Source organism: Carlito syrichta, unplaced genomic scaffold, assembly GCF_000164805.1.
Source record: "Carlito syrichta isolate Samal-C Ts95f unplaced genomic scaffold, Tarsius_syrichta-2.0.1 Scaffold219838, whole genome shotgun sequence".
Classification (NCBI taxonomy): Eukaryota; Metazoa; Chordata; class Mammalia; order Primates; family Tarsiidae; genus Carlito; species Carlito syrichta.
The window spans coordinates 118,457-138,691 of NW_007163934.1; positions in this window are offsets into that span (position 1 = coordinate 118,457).

The following is a 20,235-nucleotide window of genomic DNA, read 5'->3' on the forward strand; positions in this document are numbered from 1 at the left end:
CAATACTTCACAAGGTTGAAATACCTTTAATCCTTATTTCCATGGAAAAAGATTTTGGGGTGTTCAGATTTCCCATACAATTCTGTAACACTTCCCAGAGTTATTAAAAAAAGACTAATTGAATGTATCTATCACAATATTTTTCTATCATAGTTTTTTGGGGGGGTAATTAGCAGCACAGTTTAATCAGGAAGGAGACTCCAAAGTTTAGTGTAAAAGACGTCAATTATTAAGTATTCTTAGGGCTAACAACTGTGGTTATTTTTTTAAGTGTAGAGATTATATTTCAATAGTTTTTTTTTTTTTTTTGAGTTGGAGTCTCACTCTGTCGCCCAGACTGGAGTGCAGTGGCCGCTCCCGGCCACCGCAGCCTCGACCTGCTGGGCTCCGGCGATCCTTCCGCCTCAGCCTTCCCAGTATCCGGAATTACAGGCATGCGCTACCACGCCCGGCTGATTTTTTGATTTATTGTAGAGATGAGGTCTCGCTGCCCAGGCGGGTCTTGAACCCGCGTACTCAGGCAATCCACTCACCTCAGCCTCCCAAGGCGCGGGATTACAGGCTGAGCCACCGAGCCCGGTTCCATATATGTTTTTCAAACTAAACTTTCTATGTTACTAATTGATCAGTACATAGCATAGATAAGTATATATACATATCTACAATGTATATATACATTATTTATATCTATTTATATCTTCTGGAAAGTGGGTTGCTTGTAGATGTTCAGTGTACAATGCTAATATAGTACTTTAAGACTTTCTGTCTTTTAATCACTTAATATGTATATTTGTATTACAAAATTATACTTGTGGATTGATTCCACGATTAACAATACCAATTATTGTACTTACAACTGCTGTTGTATTACTCTTTTAAATACAAACAGTAATTAGAACAATTACTGTACTTGTCTCTTCAAATGTATAATACAATATACAAAAATTGCATAAAAACTGAATGATGTATTCTTTCTATATGAATTGCTGGAAATTTTTGTTAATTAATCTTGATTATCTAAAAAAATTCTTTATGCATTTATTTGATAAACAAGTAGATAACAAAAGTTCATCATTTACTTTAATGGATAAAAGTTGGAACCTTACTAACTTTATTTTTTTAAAGCTGTAATCTAACAAATGTATTGATTTAAAAATAACTGGAACATAATCACCTGACTCCTGGGTAAAAGTGTGAGTGTGTGTATTTTGACGAATGGGTATTAGTTGTTAAGAAAAAAATGGGTGATAACCCAAGGAGATTCTTAAAGGAAAGAGTAAGAAACAACTTCAGAGTTCTCCTAAGTCAGCTACCTGACTTTTGTAATTTTTCTGTAAGTATTAACTGTCCCTTTGGGTAAGAAACATTTGACTGAATTCTCAAAATCTTTAATGAGTCAGAAAGAAGTCAGAAAACATTTGCAACTTTTAAAAGTTTTCTGATTTAAAACAACAGCATTGTACTTCATCTACAAACTGAATTACACTCAACTTACTGAACCACTATTTATTTACACAGATTCTCTGCAATGGGATTCAGTATTTAAGCAAAAATAGAGCCACTTGCAAAAGAATCTGTCTGAACAATGACATTTAAATAAATATACAAATAGCCACAGTCTTAACTAGCAGAAGATATAATAGTTTAAACAGTTGACATGTGTCCAGGAATTTTTTTTTTAACCAAAAGAAAATGTGGACTCTAAGAATTAATAAGAAATATATCTACTCTTTCCTGCAGTGGATCCTACTATAAATCAAATTACTGTGGGATTGCTAGTCACTACTTCTGACTTTTAGCTCTTTGAGTGAAGCTGCTATCCCTAAGCAGATATTCAGTCCCCTGAAATTTTTTGTTTGCATGGATCAGGTCCTCTAAGTTCAAAAAACAAACAAAAATGCCAAGAGATGGAATTCTATAGACTTAAGGGAATAAAAATTTACACTAAAATCCATTGTTAAAATCACATTAGAATGCAATTCCAGATTTAAGAGCTCCTGCCAATTTCAATATATATTCATCTGTAGCTTAGGGTGCTTTAGAAATTATGGTAGTTAACATATCTTAGTTGATCCCAAGGAGAAAGAGTTAACATATTTGCTTGAATTTATAGCTCTTGTTCTAATGCTGCATTCTCTCCCTAGATATCAAGCACACATTTTTCTTATTAAAAATGTTTTGGGAGAGTAGGTCATCATATTCCTGTCAAGATCACACTTGTCATTAGTTGGAACCATCCAGTTAATCTCTAGTGATTTCCTTCAAGCACACTGTTTCATTAGAAAAGATCTTTACATTAATTTTAAACCCCAGTGTTTCCTCTCCCAATAAAAAAGCTTTGAGGAACATTACAAATAAATATGTTCTGGTGATATGGAATGAATTAGAAATTAAAGACAGGAGGTTTCTTATGATGTGTGTTTTCTTCAGTGCAAAAGTGGCATTTAAGATATTTATATTTCACTGCCAACTTTAATATTAAATGCTAAAACCATGAAATTTTCAGTGAACTTAACCCGATTCTGTGGCTGTATTGACATAAGGAAAGATAGGGAGCTATTAGTTATTAACAATTAACCATGATGATTAGATTCTTGTAACATAAATTCAGAGTAAAATCATCCGACTTACTTCATACCTTGTTTTCCACAAAAGGAAGCTAAAGAACACATATACATATACTGTAACCTAATATGTGAAACATTAGGGAGTTTTGAGAAATTCCTTTCCCCCCCCAAGTGTATTCTCTTATTTTATATGTCTGAAAAGGGTTACAAGACTAAGAGTTGTGATGAAAGCATCCAAGATTTCTCAGGAAAAAAAATTAATGTTAGAAGGAGAAAAACAATATAACACTCTATAGGAAGTATCAGTTTTTTTTCTGAAAACAAATAATCTAAAACCCAATGACTCATGTATTTGAAATCACAATGATATTTTTCTAATTATCAGGAACTAGAAAAGCAGCTATAATAACTTACTATTGTGGACTAAAAACTAAAGTTTGCATACATTGTGCATAACTGCATATATTTACACAGTTTTGCTACTATTTATTTTAAAATTAGTATAATATTATTTACATTTCCTTATAAGTTATTCTTTTTAGTTGTAATATTTCAATTTTTATATTAATTATTTGATCTAAATTAAATCAAAATTTTATAAAATTATAATTTATGGATAGTTATAATGCAGAAACTGTTTTGATGCAGAAACTTTTTAGGGAAAAAATATTCAGATTACTTTTCCTTAACACACTTTAAAATTATATATACATATATATATATTTTTTTCTTTTGAGTTGGAATCTCACTCTGTCACCCAGACTGGAGTGCAGTGGCTGCTCCCGGCCACAGCAGCCTCGACCTGCTGGGCTCCGGCAATCTTTCCGCCTCAGCCTTCTTAAAAAATATTTTTAACCATTGCTGATAAGTTCTATTAAATAAATTACCCTTTAGTTTCTCAAAATAGTATTCTCGATGCCTATCACAGTATTTATGTATCTATAATTCTCTGTTTGGTGAGTGAATAAATGACTGCTATCTTGAAACTAACTCACATCAATCTTTTAAGCATTCCTTAAAGTTTAAATTTATTCAAGGTTCAGATTCTTATGTAAAGAAACATTTACATGTTTTAAACACATTTTTTTAATCTAAGGGAAAACAACATCATAGAAATTCTAAGAAGAAAACAATACTAGAGAATAATTGGGGGACACCAAATTGTGCATTCAATGCAATAGACATAGATATTTATAGTTTGCAGAAAGAATCAGACAAATGAAGTGGATAATGCATTATGTAAGTGATGTCCAAGTCCCAAGAAACATAAGAAATGAAGCAAACATCCTATGTATAAGGTAAAGAAAGTCATAAACTAAAGTCTGATTATTCTCAGGTATCAGAAGGATTCATTATAGCGTATCTTTACTTTTCCCAGTTTCCTTGGTCTTTGAGACTCATTTTTATTAAGGTAGTTCTCATTTTACTGTCTGACAACTTTTTGCTTCTCACTAATGTTTTCATGAATGTAACTGATATTAAAAGGCATATTCTATTTTGTAATTGTCTAAGAAAATGCTAATGATCTGAAATAACTAAAACATTTTTTAGAATAAGTTGAAAGACTTTTGTTGTTTGTTTTAATATTCACTATAAAGCTGCGGGTATTTATATAGTATTAGCATAAATGTAGATCTATAAAACAATAGAACGAAGCAGAAAACCCACAAATAGAGCCACAACTATATGGGCATTTGATTTGCAACAAAGTTTCCTGAGTCAATGGGAAAAAAATCTTTTTAACAAATGGTGCTGAATAAATTGGATATCCATCTGAAAAACAAAATGGGAAAAGAAGTGAAAATGTTTTATTCTCATCTTATAGTTAGGCAAGGTTATATCACTAGTAGTATAATTTAGAATAATGTTTTATGAGAAAAAAATACAGGTAAAATCATTTCAAAGTAAGCAAATAGATGAAACAGGAAGTTTATCTGCTGCTTACCTTTTATTATAGCATGACAAATTTTATTACTGGTTTTACAACTGCAGCAGATTTTTATTGGTTAACCTCTCATTAATCTCAAAATATGTACTCATCTCTCTAGAAGCCTGTATTTTAAGAAAATGTTACTATGCACATTGGCTAAAACATGGAGAATCCTAAATTTTTAAATAATCAAATAGATAGAATTTAACCACTCCACATAAGAGAGCTCCAGAAACAACATTTACAAGTTAGCTGACAATATAGGGTAAAAAATAATCTCATAATTATAATATTTTCTTTACCTCAGAGAAAAAAAAGTCTTATGGCTTTTCTCTGAAAATTTAAATACCTATCATATTTTATCATATAAAATATGAGAAAATTTGTATTTCTATTCCAAAATATTTTATTTTATATGACTACCACTTTAAGTAAAGATAAAATTAGATTCAATAATCAATAATCCCAAATAGCATCAAAAGTATGGAGAAGACCATCTGGGTTTTTTTTTTTTGAACTTTTAATTTTTTCATTTTAAAGATGTGGGGTACAATTCAGGGTTAGGTATACAAATGTGCATTATGCAGGTACCCTTTTTGATGAGTTGTACCTCCCTTTCCCCAGGCAGATTCCCACTACTGCCAACCTCATTTCCCTGCCCTCCTCCGGGCAGTTTTCCGCTACTGCCAATCCTTTTCTTATAGTATTGCAATAATTGTTCAAGGTTCATTTATGAGTGGGAACATGACCACCTACTTTTTTTTTTTTGAGTTGGAGTCTCACTCCGTTGCCCAGACTGGAGTGCAGTAGTGGCTCCCGGCCACTGCAGCCTCGACCTGCTGGGCTCCGGCAATCCTTTAGCCTCAGCCTTCCAAATAGCTGGAACTACAGGCATGTGCCACCACGCCCGACTGATTTTTTTTTTGGATTTATTGTAGAGATGAGGTCTCGCCAAGTTGCCCAGGCGGGTCTCGAACCTGCGGGCTCAGGCAATCCACTCACCTCAGCCTCCCAAAGCGCGGGATTACAGGCTGAGCCACTGAGCCCGGCTGACCACCTACTTCTTAATCACTAAATCCAATGAATGTTTGAAGGAAATCTGCATAAATAAAATACCATTCAGACTTAAACATGAACTCTTAAGCAGTGTTACAGAACCTCCTATCTAGTTCATTCTTCTGTATAGGTAATAATGATGTTTATAAATGTCTGAGAACAAAATTAAATGTGTAAAAATGCTGCAAAATTATCATAGTTACTTCAATGCTCCATTTCACTGATTTTCCCACATGCATATGAAGCAGATTAGAGGCTACATTTTAGTTTGTTCTACCAGAGTCAGTGAGAATTTATTAGCCTATTTCTGAATTTTGCATTCACCATAGCCCACCAATTTATACAGGTGCCTTAATTTTTCTGGGCAAGCACTTTGATGGCTCTTACTTGAGTTCTCTGGTGTCCTAGAAGTATAGCTTCCTAGCAGACAAAGTTATTAGCTTCTGTGGTTAAATCTGCTATAATCGGGAAAACTTTCCCTGTCTCATCAGTCATGCACAAAAGTAATTTGCAGCTCTATGAATTTGCTGAGAGGGGCTCCCTAAAACGTCTCAGATACTTCCCTTGAATAATATTAAATGTCTCAAAATGCTCACAAATAAAACTCTAGAGTACAGTCAAATTTTATTCAACCATGAATTTGATGTTAAACTTACTATAAATTTATTGGAAGTTAGCTTAGGGGCAAGTCTAATTCCTTCCCATTGAAAACCAGTCGTTATGCTATGCACTTTTCATGTAGTTTCATTTAATCCTCCCATTAAGTCTAAGAATCAGGATCCATGGTTATCTCTGCTTAGCAAATGAAAAAAAAAAAAAAAAAACAAGTTCAAAGAATAATGAACTTATCCAAAGTTATTGGCACAGCAAAAAATCAAACTCTAATCTGTATGGCTTCAGTGTTCTAGTTGATAAATATGTTTGTTTTTGCTTTAGAAAAACCTTTTTGAAATGTAGTCTATATACATATTAAAATACCCTCTCTACCTGATCTCAAACCAGGCTAAGTGGTGACCAAAAGGAAGTCCAAATTTTACCTGCACAATGGTTACGTGTATACCTAACCTGAATTGCACCCACATCTTTAAAATTAAAAAAAATGATTAAGATGGCAAATTTTATGTTATGTATTTGTCACCACAATTTCAAAACACTATTATAAAAGATAAAAAATACACCTTAAATAAAGTTTTCATTTTGATATCTTATGACAAAAATATATACCTGCATATTCATCATTATTATTCAAGATATAAACATTTTCATTCTTCCAAGAAATTATTTTGTACATCTTTTCAATCAATCATTCTTATTTTCAGCCACACACACACAAAAAAACTGATCTGCTTTCCATCACTATAGATAATTTGATAATTTATGGTTTTATTACATGGAATATTGTATCATGAACTTTCTGTGTCTGTTTCCATCCCTCAACATAATTTTTTAAAAATTTTTAAATTTTTAAATTTTAAAGATGTGGGGTACAATTTAGGGTTAGGTATACAAAAGTTCATTATGTAGGTAACCTTGTTGATGAGGTATGGCCCCCCTCCACTGATATTTTTTCACTACTGCCAATCCCAATCCTCCCCACTTCCCCTGACAGTTTCTCACTACTGCCAATCCCTTTCTTATGGTATTATGACAATTGTCCGAGGTCCTCTTATGAGTGAGAATATGTGGTACTCAGTTCTTTGTTTCTGTGATAGATCACTCGATGATATAGACTCTAAGTCCATCCAAGTTGCTGTGAGGTTCATAATTTTGTCCTTCTTTATGTTTGAGTCATAGTCCATCATGTATATGTACCACTTTTTTTTTTTTTTAATCTAGCCCTCTTTCGATGGGCAGCACAGTTGGCTCCATGTTTTTACTATTGTGAATACTGTTGCAATAAACATGTGTGTACAGGTATCTTTTTCATAGAGTGATTTGCATTCCTCCAGGCATATTCCCAGTAGAGAGATTGTGGGACAATATGGAAAGTCGATTTTTAGATCTTTTTAGATCTAGAATCACCAAACTGTTTTCCACAGAAGTTGTATTAATTTATACTCTCACCAACAGTGTGGAAGTGTTTCCTTTTCCCTGCATCCTTTCCAGCACCTGTTGTTGTTTGAGTTATTGATGATGGCCATTCTGACTGGATTTAGGTATCTCAGTGTGGTTTTAATTTGCATTTCTTTGATAACTAGTGAGGCTGAGCATTTTTTCATGTATCTGTTAGCTGCTCATACGTCTTCTTTTGACAAGTGTCTATATGTATCTTTTGAGCACTTTGTAATGGGGCTTTTTGTTTTTTTTCTTTTCAGCACATTTGAGTTCCTTGTAGAACCTAGATGTTAGGCCTTTGTCAAATATACAGTTGGCAAATATTTTTTCCCAGTCTGTGGGCTGTCTCCCCCTCTCTTGATGGTTTCTTTGGCTCTGCAGAAGCTTGTCAGTTTGATGAGGACCCACTTGTCTATCTTATCTCTTATGGCATGACCACTTGGGGTTTTGACCAGGAATTGCTTGCCAGTTCCAATTTTCATAAGGGTATATTCTGCGTTTTCTAAGGTACTTATAGTTTGAGGTTTTACATTTAGGTCTTTGGTTCATTTAGAGTTGATTTTTGTGTATGGTGATAGGTAGAGGTATTGTTTTAATCTTCTACATGTGGTCAGCCAGTTTTCTCAGTACCATTTACTGAATAGGTTCTCTTCTCCCCAGGGTTGATGGTGGAGGTTTTGTCAAAGATGAGTTGGTTAAGGAATTAAAGTTTTGCTTCCGGAATCTCTATGCTGTTCCATTGATCTATATGCCTGTTCTTGTACCAACACCAGGTTGTTTTGATTATTGTTCCTTTACAATAAAGTTTAAAGTCTAGGAGTGTGATACCTCCTGCTTTTTTGCTGTTGTTTTGTTTTGTTTTGTTTTGGCTGAGGATTGTTTTGGCTATTCGGGGTTGAGTATGTTTCCATATAAATTCCTGTATTGTCGTTTCCAGGTCTGAGAAGAATGCTACTGGTAATTTAATGGGTATTGCATTAAATCTGTAGATTGTGTAGGGAAGGATGGAAATAATAATGTTGACTCTTCCAATCCATGAGCATGGAATATTTTTCCATTTGTTTTTGTCATCTTTGATTTCTTTGAGCAGTGTTTTGTAGTTTTCATAATACAGGTCTTTCATTTCTCTGGTTACTAAGATGCCAAGGTATTTCATTTTTTGTGTGTGACTATTGTGAATGAGATTGTGTTTTTTATTTGGGTTTCTGTTGTTTATTGTTGATGTATAGGAATGTGACTGTCTTTTTGCACATTGATTTTATACCCTGAGATTTTGCCAAATTCCTTTATGAGTGTAAGGAGGTTTTTGACAGATTCTCTTGTGTTTTTGAATTATAGACTCATGTTGTCTACAAAGAGGGATAACTTAACTTCCTTTTTTCCTATTTGGATACCCCTAATTTCGTTCTCTTCTCTGATTGCTCTAGCTAGGACTTCTAATACTATGTAGAACAGGATGGGTAAGAGGGGGTGAAAGAAGTTCTGCGCCAGTAATGATTCCACACCCGGCCAGGACCAAGAGATTTATTAAAGCGGCTGTTACACAGGGGATCTGTAACGGGAAAAAAGAAAAAGAGAGAGAGTAAGAGAGAGAGAGGAAGTGGGAGAGAGGCAGGGAGAGAGCTGCAAAGAGGGAGAGAGCGACAGAGAGAGAGAGAGTTGCTGGGAGAGGGCTGTATTTATCAGCCTGACAGGGCCGGAAGGGGCCATGCTATGTTCCTATTGGAGGAGCTGCATGGGAGCAGGGTGGGGCCAATGCTGTGTTATAGTCCTACTGGACACATAACAAAGCTGGCTATGGATTGGAGGCTTGCAGGTTTGAAATTCGCGCGCAGGAAGGTTTGAAATTTGCACACCCGGGGAATTGTGCTCACAGAAGCCGGGACCTAGGGCCTTTGTTGTCTGGTGTGTCGGTGCCATTTTGGGAGCTGCCCCTCTGGTCGCTTCCTGCACCCTTCAGTGGGTATCCTTTTCTTGTTCCAATTTTCTTGGAAAATGATTCCAATTTCTGTCTGTTTAGCAGTATGCTGGCTGTAGGTTTCTTGCAGATGACTCTTAATATTTTGAGGTATGTTCTATCTATGCTTAGATGTTTGAGGGTTTTTATCAAGAAGAGGTGCCAGATTTTTATTGAAAGGTTTTTCCACTTCTAACGTAATCATGTGGTTTTGCTTTTACAGCTGTTGATGTATTTAATTGTGTTTATGGTCTTGCAGATGTTGAACAAGTCCTGCATCCTGAGATTGAAGTTTACTTGGTAATGGTGGATGATTTTTGAGATGTGTTGTTGGATCCCATTTGCTAGAATCTTGTTAAAAATTTTAGCATCTATACTCCTCAGGATAATGACCTGTAGTTCTCTTTCTTTGTTGGAGCTTTACCCAGTCTGAGTATCAGTGTGATGTTAACTCTATAAAATGATTTGAGGAGAGTTCCATATTTCCAAATTGCCTGGATTACCTTCAATAGGATTGGTATCAGCTCCTTCTTGTATGTTTTGTAGAATTCTGCTGGAAAGTCATCCGGTCCAGGGCTTTTTTTGTGGGTAGTTTTCTTATGACATATTCCATTTTCTGGGTTATAATTGGTCTATTTCAAGTCTTGATTTCTTATTGTTTCAACCTGGGGATGTTGCGTGATATCAGAAAGTCCTCCATTTCATTTAAGTTTTCAAGTTTGTTTCCATACAAGTGTACATAGCAATCTCCGACAATCTTTTATATTTCTTTGGGGTCAACTGTGACTTGATCTTTTGCATTTCTGATTGTGTTTATTTGGGCTGTTTCTCTCTTTTGCTTGGTCAGTACAGCTAGGGGTCCATCAATCTTGTTTATCCTTTCAAAGAACCAGCTTTTTGTTTCATTGATTTTTTTTTGTATATATTTTTGTCTTCTATGTCCCAAATCTGGGCATTTATTTTGGTGATCTGAATTCTTCTTCTGAAGTTAGAGTTTTGGTGGTCTTGCTCTTCCAGCGTCCTTAGGTGATATGTTAAGCTGTTAACTTGTGATCTTTCCATTTTCTTCTTGTGTGTTCATATAGATATGAATTCCCCTCTTAGTACTGCTTCATGACATTCCAGAGGTTTTGGCAAGAGGTTTCTTCAATTTCATCTGACTCCAGGAATCTTTTAACTTCTGTTTTGATTTCCATGTTGAATCAGGAGTTGTTCAGCATCATACTGTTTAGTGTCCATGTCATTGTAGGTTTGGGGGAAACTTTGTTGGTGTTAATATTTATTTTTATTCTGAGAAGTTACGTGGCAGTATTTCAATCTTATGAAATTTGTTTATGTTTGATGTGTGGCCAAGGGTGTGGTTGACCTTAGAGTAAGTTCTATATGGTGATGAGTAGAATGTATATTCCATGGTTGTTGGGTGGAGTGTTCTGTAGATAGCAATTACATCTATTTGGTTAAGCATGATATTGAGGTTCTGTATCTCCTTGTTGATTTTTTGTCTTGATGATCTGTCTAGGGGTGTTAGTGGGGTATTTAAGTCAGCTATGATAGAGTTAGAGTCAATATCTTTTTTTAGTTTACCAAAACTGCTTTATGAAAAGGTGATATGTTGGGTGCATATATGTTTAGGATGGATATTTCTTGTTGATGGGTTGAACCTTTTATCATTATGTAGTGACCTTCCATATCTTATTTCAATTTTTGATAGCTTAAAGGGTATTTTGTCTTATATTAAGGTCTCAACTCCTGCTTTCTTTTGTACTCCATTCACCTGAAAATTTGTTTTCCATCTTCCTACTTGGAATCTGTGAGTGTCCTTTTTGGTGAGATGAGACTCCTGGAGACAACATATTATTGCATCATGATATTGTATCCAATTTTTACCATTCTATGTCTTTTCAATGGTGCATATAGTTCATTAGCATTTAGGCTAATTATTGAGATGTAAGAGTTTATCCCTGTTGTGAGGTTCTTATTATTTGTTTGTTTATTTGTTTGTTGTCTTTTTTTTGATTTTTGGGTTGATTTATGTATGTTTTCAATCTTTTTCCTGCATTCTTGGGAGGGCATGGTCATTCTTTTTTTCTTCTTCTGTGTTTAATACTTTCTTACATGTTTCTTGTAGAGGTGGTCTAGATGTAGCATAAATTCTTAGGGGTTGAATGTCTGGTAAGAATTTTGATTCTCTATCATTGATGAAACTTAACTTGGTAGGTAATTCTTGGTTGAAATTGTTTATCTTTGAGAATTTTGAAGATTGGACTCCGATCTCTCTTAGCTAGCCCAAAGTGTTTCTGTAGATAAGTCTGCTCCTATTCTAGCTGGTCTTCCCCAGTAAGTAGTCTGACCTTTCTCTCTTTCTGTCCTTAGAATTTTTTCTTTTATACCTACTCTGTGTAGGTGAATTACTATGTGTCTGGGAGTTGGTCTTCTCATTTGTGTTATTGCTGGGCTTCTTTGAATCTCTTGTGTTTGTATGGTCATGTATCTGATGAGATGAGGGAAATTTTCTTGAATAATTTCATGGAATGTTTGTTTGAGGGTGGTCACTGTCTTTCTATCTTCTTCAGGGATTCCAGTGAATCTTAAGTTTAGCTTCTTAATATAATCACTCATCTCTTGTAGACTTTGTTCTGTATTTTTAAGTTTCTTTTAAATGTTTTTAACATTTTGGGTTAGTTCCATATTTTGGTCCTCAAGCTCTGAGATTCTTCCTTCTGCTTGGTTAATTCTGCTTTCCATGCCATTCAGTTTGTTATTTATTTCATTCACTGTATTCTTTATTACGGTTATCTTAGTTATCAACTCCTTCATTCTTTTCTCTTGTCTCTCCTCATTTCTATTTATTCTCTCTTGATATTTGGATTTGTAGCTTGAGACCAGTCTTTCTGGGGGCTCTTCATTGTTTGCATTTCAAAGTCTGTATTCTCAGTTGTTGTCCTCCCCAGGGGTCTGTATGAGACCCATATACTTCCTTTGATTTTTCTGCATTTGTGTAGGTTTTTCTCTTCCTTTTTTACCTTTTCATTTCTGTTCTTCAGTGATGGGGGATAGATTTTACTTCTGTTTGCTCAGTCTCCTATTCTTCCTTATGTAGAGCCTCTGGCTTTGTTCAATTTTGGAGTTAGACTGGGGGTGGTGGGCTTTGCTTTTTGCAGGTTTGAGATTTAATTAAGGGGGAGCTGTGATTCAGAAGCTATCTTCAGATTCTAGTATCTGCTGACAGGTGTGTGGGCCCCCTGGAACCCACTTCCCACCTCTTTACAATCTGTCCATGCAGTGGGGTGTATGTTTGCCGCCTGAGAGCAAAATGAGATAAGAAAAAGGAAAAGAATGGAAAAAGGAAAGAGGAAATGAAAAGAAGGTGGAGAGAGAGAAGAAGAAGAGGGAAAACAGACAGGCATACCAACTAAAAAATAAGCAGAGAAACAAACATAGACAATAAAAAAGAAATACAGACAATTATACAAACATACAAAAATCTTTGTAGATGTACTCATCCTCAAAAATAACCATACACAAACAGGAAGTGTAAAAAAGACCATTAAAATCACAGAAGCAAAGCAAGTACAAAAACTTAAACAAAAACAGAGAGAGAAAAGAACAAACTAAAACAAAAACTCACTCTGTGGCCATTTCTGTAACTCCAAGTTCCTTTTGGGTGCTGCCGCCACATTAAGGAGTGGCTCTGGTGTCCAGTCCATCTCCTCTACTCTCAGTGCAGGCTGATATGGTTTTCTCAGTGCATGCTGATAGGCTTTCAGCATGGGTCAGATGCCCCACAGACTATTGTGGGAAGAGGATAGATCAGATCCAGACTCATCCGCCCCATCTGCTACTGTTGCTGTCAATTCTCCAAATCACAACTGACATGTCTGTGCCTGTTCCAGTGTGGGGGAGGGGCATCTGTATCTCTGGTCCAATGAGGGGATAGCCTCTGGGTCCCAGGTTGGAGGCTTGACAGAACTGGGTGGGGTAAAGCAGGTCTCTACCCAGTCCCAGGACAGAGAAGATGGTGTGATTGGTGCCTTCTCACTGGTGGCGGAGCTCCTGTCCAGATGTTCACATCCTGCCTTCTCCATGGTTTCTGCTACTCATGCCTGGTCTGTTGCCACAGGTAATGACATGGCCCAGGTGCCAGGTAGTAAGAAGCTACTCTTCTCTGCTGCCTTTTCTCAAGAATTGCAGACAATCCTGGCATCAGGAGCTCCGATCTCAGGGTGGTGGTAGGTTGCAGTCATCTCCAGAGGAGAGCATTAGGTGCATGAACCCAAGCCTCATTTCAGACTGACTTTCAGTCACCCATCGGCACACATCCACTCATGCAGAGAGTCTTTATGGACACTCACTTTGGTGGAGACTCTCACACTCTGACCTGTTCAGTCGCCACCTTGCCTCTTTCTTGCTACTTCCATAATGTTTTCAATATTCATCCATGCTATTGTATATATCACTGTGTATTGTGTATGTTGTAAATAACTTATATCAGTTATTGTATAGATCAATGTATTTCTGTAACTTTTAGCTCTCTGTATCTATATACCAAAGTTTGTTTAGTCTTTTGCTTGTTGCTAGACATTTGAGTTATTTTCAATTTTGTTTCTTAGGCATAAAACTTCTATGAATATTTGTTTCAAGTCTTTATGTAGATACATGTATTTGTTAGTCTTAGGTCAATATGTACATATAGAGACTTTTAGTCATTAAATAATTGCATTTTTAACTTTATAAGACAGTACACTTTTGTGTAATTCTCATTTCCCTAATGATCAATGATTTTGAGCATCTTTTCATCTGCTTATTGTGCATTTGTATTGTCTTTCTTCCATTTCTAATTTTTTGTCAAAATTTTAATTTGGTAGTTTATCTTCTTACTATTAAATCGGTAGTTTATCTTCTTACTATTAAATTTGGTAGTTTATCTTCTTACTATTAAATTCTGGATATTTTTAATAAATTCTATATCACATTTATGTATGTGTATCTCCTCAGTATTTTTTTCAGTTTGTGAATTTGTGGTTCCTCTCAAAGACTATAAATTATTAATTTTGATGACATATATGTTTTCTTTTCTCCTATGGTTTGTGCACTTTGTCTCCTATCTAAGATGTGTTTACCTATTCTGTATTGTGAAGATTTTTCTCCTATATTTTCCACTAGAAATTTTATAATTTAAAGCATACATTTAGGCTTATAAAATACTTCAGATTTATTTTTTATATGACATAAGGTGAGGATCAAGGATATGTTTTTACATGAATATTCAGTTTATTCAGCACCGTTTGTTAAAAAAAGACTCTAACCACACCCCGCCCCCCGCCATTGGCTCAGAGAGGAACCTTTGTTGGAAATCAATTGATCTTATATTTGTGGCTCTATTTCTGGGGTTTTTTCTCTGTCCTATTTTTTTATAGGTCTACATTTATGCTAATACCATATGATTATTGCAGCTTTATAGTAAATATTAAAATAAAGTAGTGAAAGTCTTTCAACTTATTCTAAAAAGTATTTTAGTTATGCCAAGTCCTTTTCATTTTCTTATAGCTTTTAATATCAGTTTTCAATGTACAAAAAGTCTACTGCTTTTATTAGTATTTTTATTAATTTTATTCATCTTGTGACACTTAAATTTTTCTCTGATGTTTATCTTTTTCATTTATTTCTGATCTTACATTTATTTTCTTTTTTCACCTCTCTCTTTCTTTCATCTAATTACTTATGGCTTAATTTTCTCTTTTAGATTTTTAAGATAGAAGCTTAGTTCATGGTTTTACATTTTTATTTTTACAAGCATTTGTTTCTACAAGTTCCTCTGTAGCACAGTCTTAGCTGAAGCCCATGAATTTTGATACACTACGTGTATTAGTCAGAGCTTTCCAGAGCAAAACCAACAGGATGTGTGGACATGTACACATAAATATAGTCGTAGTTATGCACTGCATATCAATGTTTCTATCAGCAACAGATAGCATATATGACCATGGTTCCATGAGACTATAATGGAGCAGAAAACTTTTTTATTGCCTAGTGACATTACAACTATTGTAACATTGTAGGCCAACATGTTACTAATCTGTATGTGGCAATGCTTGTGTAAAGAAACCAACTGTGCTGCCAGTCATATAGAAGTATAATACAAACAATTATGAAGGGTACATAATTCTTGATAAAGATAATGAAAAACAAACAATGTTATGGGTATATTTATTTACTATTCTATACTTATCATTGTTATTTTAGAGTACACTTCTCCCACTCATTAAAAAAAGTTAACTGTAAAACAACTCCAGACAGATCTTTCAGGAAACATTCCAGGTGATGGCATTGTTATCATAGGAGATGACGGCTCCATGAGTGATGTTGCCCCTGAAGATCTTTCAGTGGGACAAGATGTGGAGGTGGAAGACAGAGCTTTTGATTATTCTGACCTTCTGTAAACCTAGGCTAATGTGTGTTGTATTTTATTTTTTCAAAAGAAACCTTAAAAAATAAAGAAAAATAATTCATAGAAAAAAGCTTATAGGATAAGAATTAAAAAAAAGAAAATATTTCTGTAGAGGTATACAATGTGTTTGTGTGTCAATCTGTGTTATTACAAAAGAGTCAAAAAGTATTTTTAAAAGAGTATAAAGTAAAAAAGTACAGTAAGCGCAAGTTAATTTAATGTTAAATAAAGATTTTTAAACAAATGTACTGTAGTCTAAGTGTATACCATTTATTATTCTATAGTACCATACAATAACATCCTAGGCCTTCACATTCACTCACCAGTCACTCACTGACTCAATCAAAGCATCTTCCAGTCCTGAAACTCCCTTTTTATCTTGTTTTTTTTTTTTTTTAAACCACTGAGACCATTTAGTTTAGAGATGCTGCTGGCCAAGGAGCATTTTTTAAAATCTATTATGCCATATTTTTATTGTACCTTTCTAACTTTAGATATACAAATACTTAACATTGTGTTACCATTGCCTAAAGTATTCAATACAGTAACATGCTGTACAGGTTTGAAGCCTAGGAGTAATAGACTACACCATGCAGCTTAGGTGGGTAGCAGGTCACACCATCTAGAAGTATGTAAGTACACTCTATGATCTTTGTACAATGACAAAATCACCCATAGACACATTTCTCATAAGATATTCCTGTCATTAAGCAACGCACACACATATATACACACATACATACACACACACACACACACACAATCACACACACTTTATGGGTCTATGTCTATCTATCTACATATATATCCACATTTCTCTATCTATCTATCTATCTATCTATCTATCTATCTATCTATCTATCTATCTATCTACATCTGTCATCTATGAGAGATTTATTTTAAGAAGTTGGTTCATACAATTGTGAGGCTAGTAAGTTCAAAACCTGTAAGGTAGGCTGGCTCACTGTGGACTTAGGGCAGGGTCAACACTGCAGTTCAAGTGTTAAGAAAGTCTGTTAGAATTCCCTCCTTTCTAGGAGAGATCAGCCTTTTTCTATCAACACTTTCAACTATTTGAATAAGGTCCACTCACATTACAGGGGGTAAATTGTTTTATTCAAAGTTTACTGATTTACATGTTAATCACATTTTTAAAAATACCTTCACACCAGGAGGGGGATGGGGAAGCGGGATTGGCAGTAGTGGGAATCTGCCGGTGAAGGTTGGGGGCACACATCATCGACAAGGCTACCTACATAGTGAACATTTGTATACCTAACCCTGAATTGTACCCCACATCTTTAAAATAAAATAATTGAAAGTTAAAAAAATACCTTTGCAGAACCATTTAGAATATGATTCATCAAATATCCAAGTATTGTGCCCTAACCAAAGTAGTCACATAAAATGTATCAGCACACTATGTAATCATAATCTTTTCATTTGAGTTATTTTCTAATTTCCATTGTGAATTATTCTATGACCACTGGGTTAGCTAGAAAGTTTTTCTTAATTTTTAAAATATTAATAGAACTTTTAGATATTTTCCCATCATCGAATTGTAATTAAGTTCTGTTGTGGTAAAAGAAAGTAACTGTGATTTCAATTGCATTAAATTTGTTGAACTTTGTTTATGGTGCAGAAGATAGTCCATCTTAGTGAATGTTACATGTATATGTTCTATAATGTTTATTTTTCTGTTCTTGGAAACAGGGTTCTCTAAATATCAAGTACATCATGATAACTGATAATGTTGTTCAAGTCGTCTTATATCTTCTCTGCTTTTCTGTCTTCTTTTTCTTTCAGATGCTCAGAGAGAAGTGTAGAAGTTCCCAAATACAATTTTTGGTTTGTGGTTTCTCCTTTCACCTTTATTATGTTTTACTTCATGTGTTCTGAAAGTCTGTTACTGAATTTCTGTGTTTGGAATTATTATGTTTTTCTGATGAAGTGATACTTTGACCATTATGAAATATTCTTCCTTATTACTGATAATATCTCCTGTTTTGAAATTTCAATGATTTTTTTGTACTTAATTGTATCTCTTATTCTTTTCTCTTAATCTATCTGAACATGTGTATTTCAAGTGATTTTCTTATAGACAGCACATAAATGTGAACTTCAGCATCTATTCAATAAGTACAGTATGATCATTTCTCTCTAGTATATGGAGTCTTTAGATTAATTATTTATAGTACAAGTACTTGTATGCTCAGATTTAAATTCACCATCTTGATATTTTCTATATATAAAATATATCCTTGGTTTGTTTTTGTTTCCCTGACTTTTTTGTTGTTTTTTAAGTTTTACATTATATCTCCTAGTTGGTTGTTTATTTAGTGGTTGCTTGGATGTTAATATATATCTTTAATTCATCACCATCTACCTCCCAGCAATATATAAATTTGCTTATAATGTAAGACTTAAAAATATGTTCCCATTTTCCTAATCTCATTGCAGATGCTATTATTGTCATAAATTTTACTTAACTCATTATAAATCTTATAACACTTTATAATTTCTGCTTTAAAGTAGTGCTTTAATTTTCCCATAAATAAAAAATCTGAAAATATATCTTTTATTTTTCCTATGTGATTGCCATTTCTGATACCCTTCATTCCTGTGTATAGACTCAACTTTCTGACACTTGCTAACATTTCTAACCTAATATTTTTTTAACATATCAGGTTCTGTAGGTCTTTTGAACATCATTACACTCAGCATTTGCTTTTCTCAAAAAAGTTTTCATTTGCCTTTATTTTTAAATATTTTCTCTGGAATAGAAGTGTAGGTTGATCTTTTTAATTTTTCTTTTAGAATTATAATGATGTAATTCCATTGTCTTTTGAGTTGCATAATTTCCTTTAAAAAGTCTGCTTCCATTCTTAATATCATTTAAATGTTCCAAAAACTGTGCTTCCACCTCTGTTGTCTTTTTCTCATATTGCTGTTCAGTGATCGAATTATAATGCAGATTGCTATGTGCTTGTATTTGTTTATACTCTTTGGAAATCATTGAGATTCTAAATTTATGATCTTGGATTCTAAATTTATGATTTCATTAAATTCAGGAAAAAAAGTAGTCTATTACTTCTATAAATATTTTTCTGCCCCTGCTTCCCTAATATTTTTTACTACAAATATTAATTTACTCCCCCCACCCACCACACACACACACATACACACACACACACACACACACCCTTCCCAGTTTCTGGAGTGTATCATTCTACTCTTTACTTCCTGCCTTTTTCACTTAAAATAATAACCTTCAGTTTCACATATATTCTTGAAAATGACATGATTTCATTTTTTTATGGCCAGATAGCGTTCCATTCTATATATATACCACCCTTTATTTATACATTTATTTGTTGATGAACACCTATGTTGATTCTATATCTATTTTTGTTGTTGTGTATAGTGCTATAAAAAAATTTATGAGTGTGGTATCTTCTTTTATATGCTTATTTACTTTCCTTTGGATAAACATCCAGTAGTAGGATAGTTGAATCATATGGTCATCCTATTTTCAGTTTTTTGAGAAATCTCCATATTATTTTCCATAGTGGCTTCATTAATTTGCATTCCCACCAGAGTTATGGTTTCTCTGCATTCTCACCAGCAACTGTGATTTTTTGTCAATTTTATAATAGCCATTCTGAGGTAAGATGGCTTTTCATTGTGGTTTTGATTTGCATTTCCCTATTGATTCGTAATGTTAAACTTTTTAAATATACCTGTTGGCTATTTGCACATCGTCCTCTGCAAAATGTCTATTCATGTCCTTTGCCCAATTTTTAATGAGATTATGATTTTTTTTTTACTGTTGAATGTCTTGAGTTTCTTGTATACTTCTTTCTCAGCACTATTTATTAAAGAGTCTATCCTTTTCACAATGTATATTTTTGACAACTTTGTCTAGCTATGTTAACTTATTTCTGGGTTTTCTCTTCTGTTATATTGTTTTGGTTACAATTTCAAAATATATTTTGAAGTCAGGTAGTGTGATACCTTCAGCTTTGTCCTTTTTGCCCAGGAATTTTTTGGCTATTTAGGCTTTTTTGGATTTCATATGAATGTTATAATTATTTTTTTCTATTTCTGTGAAAAATGAAATTGGAATTTTGCTAGAATTGCTTTGAAGCTGTAGATTGCTTTGGGTAGTATATTCATTGTAACAAATATACTAGTATAGTATAGTCATTAGCTCTTCTGATTT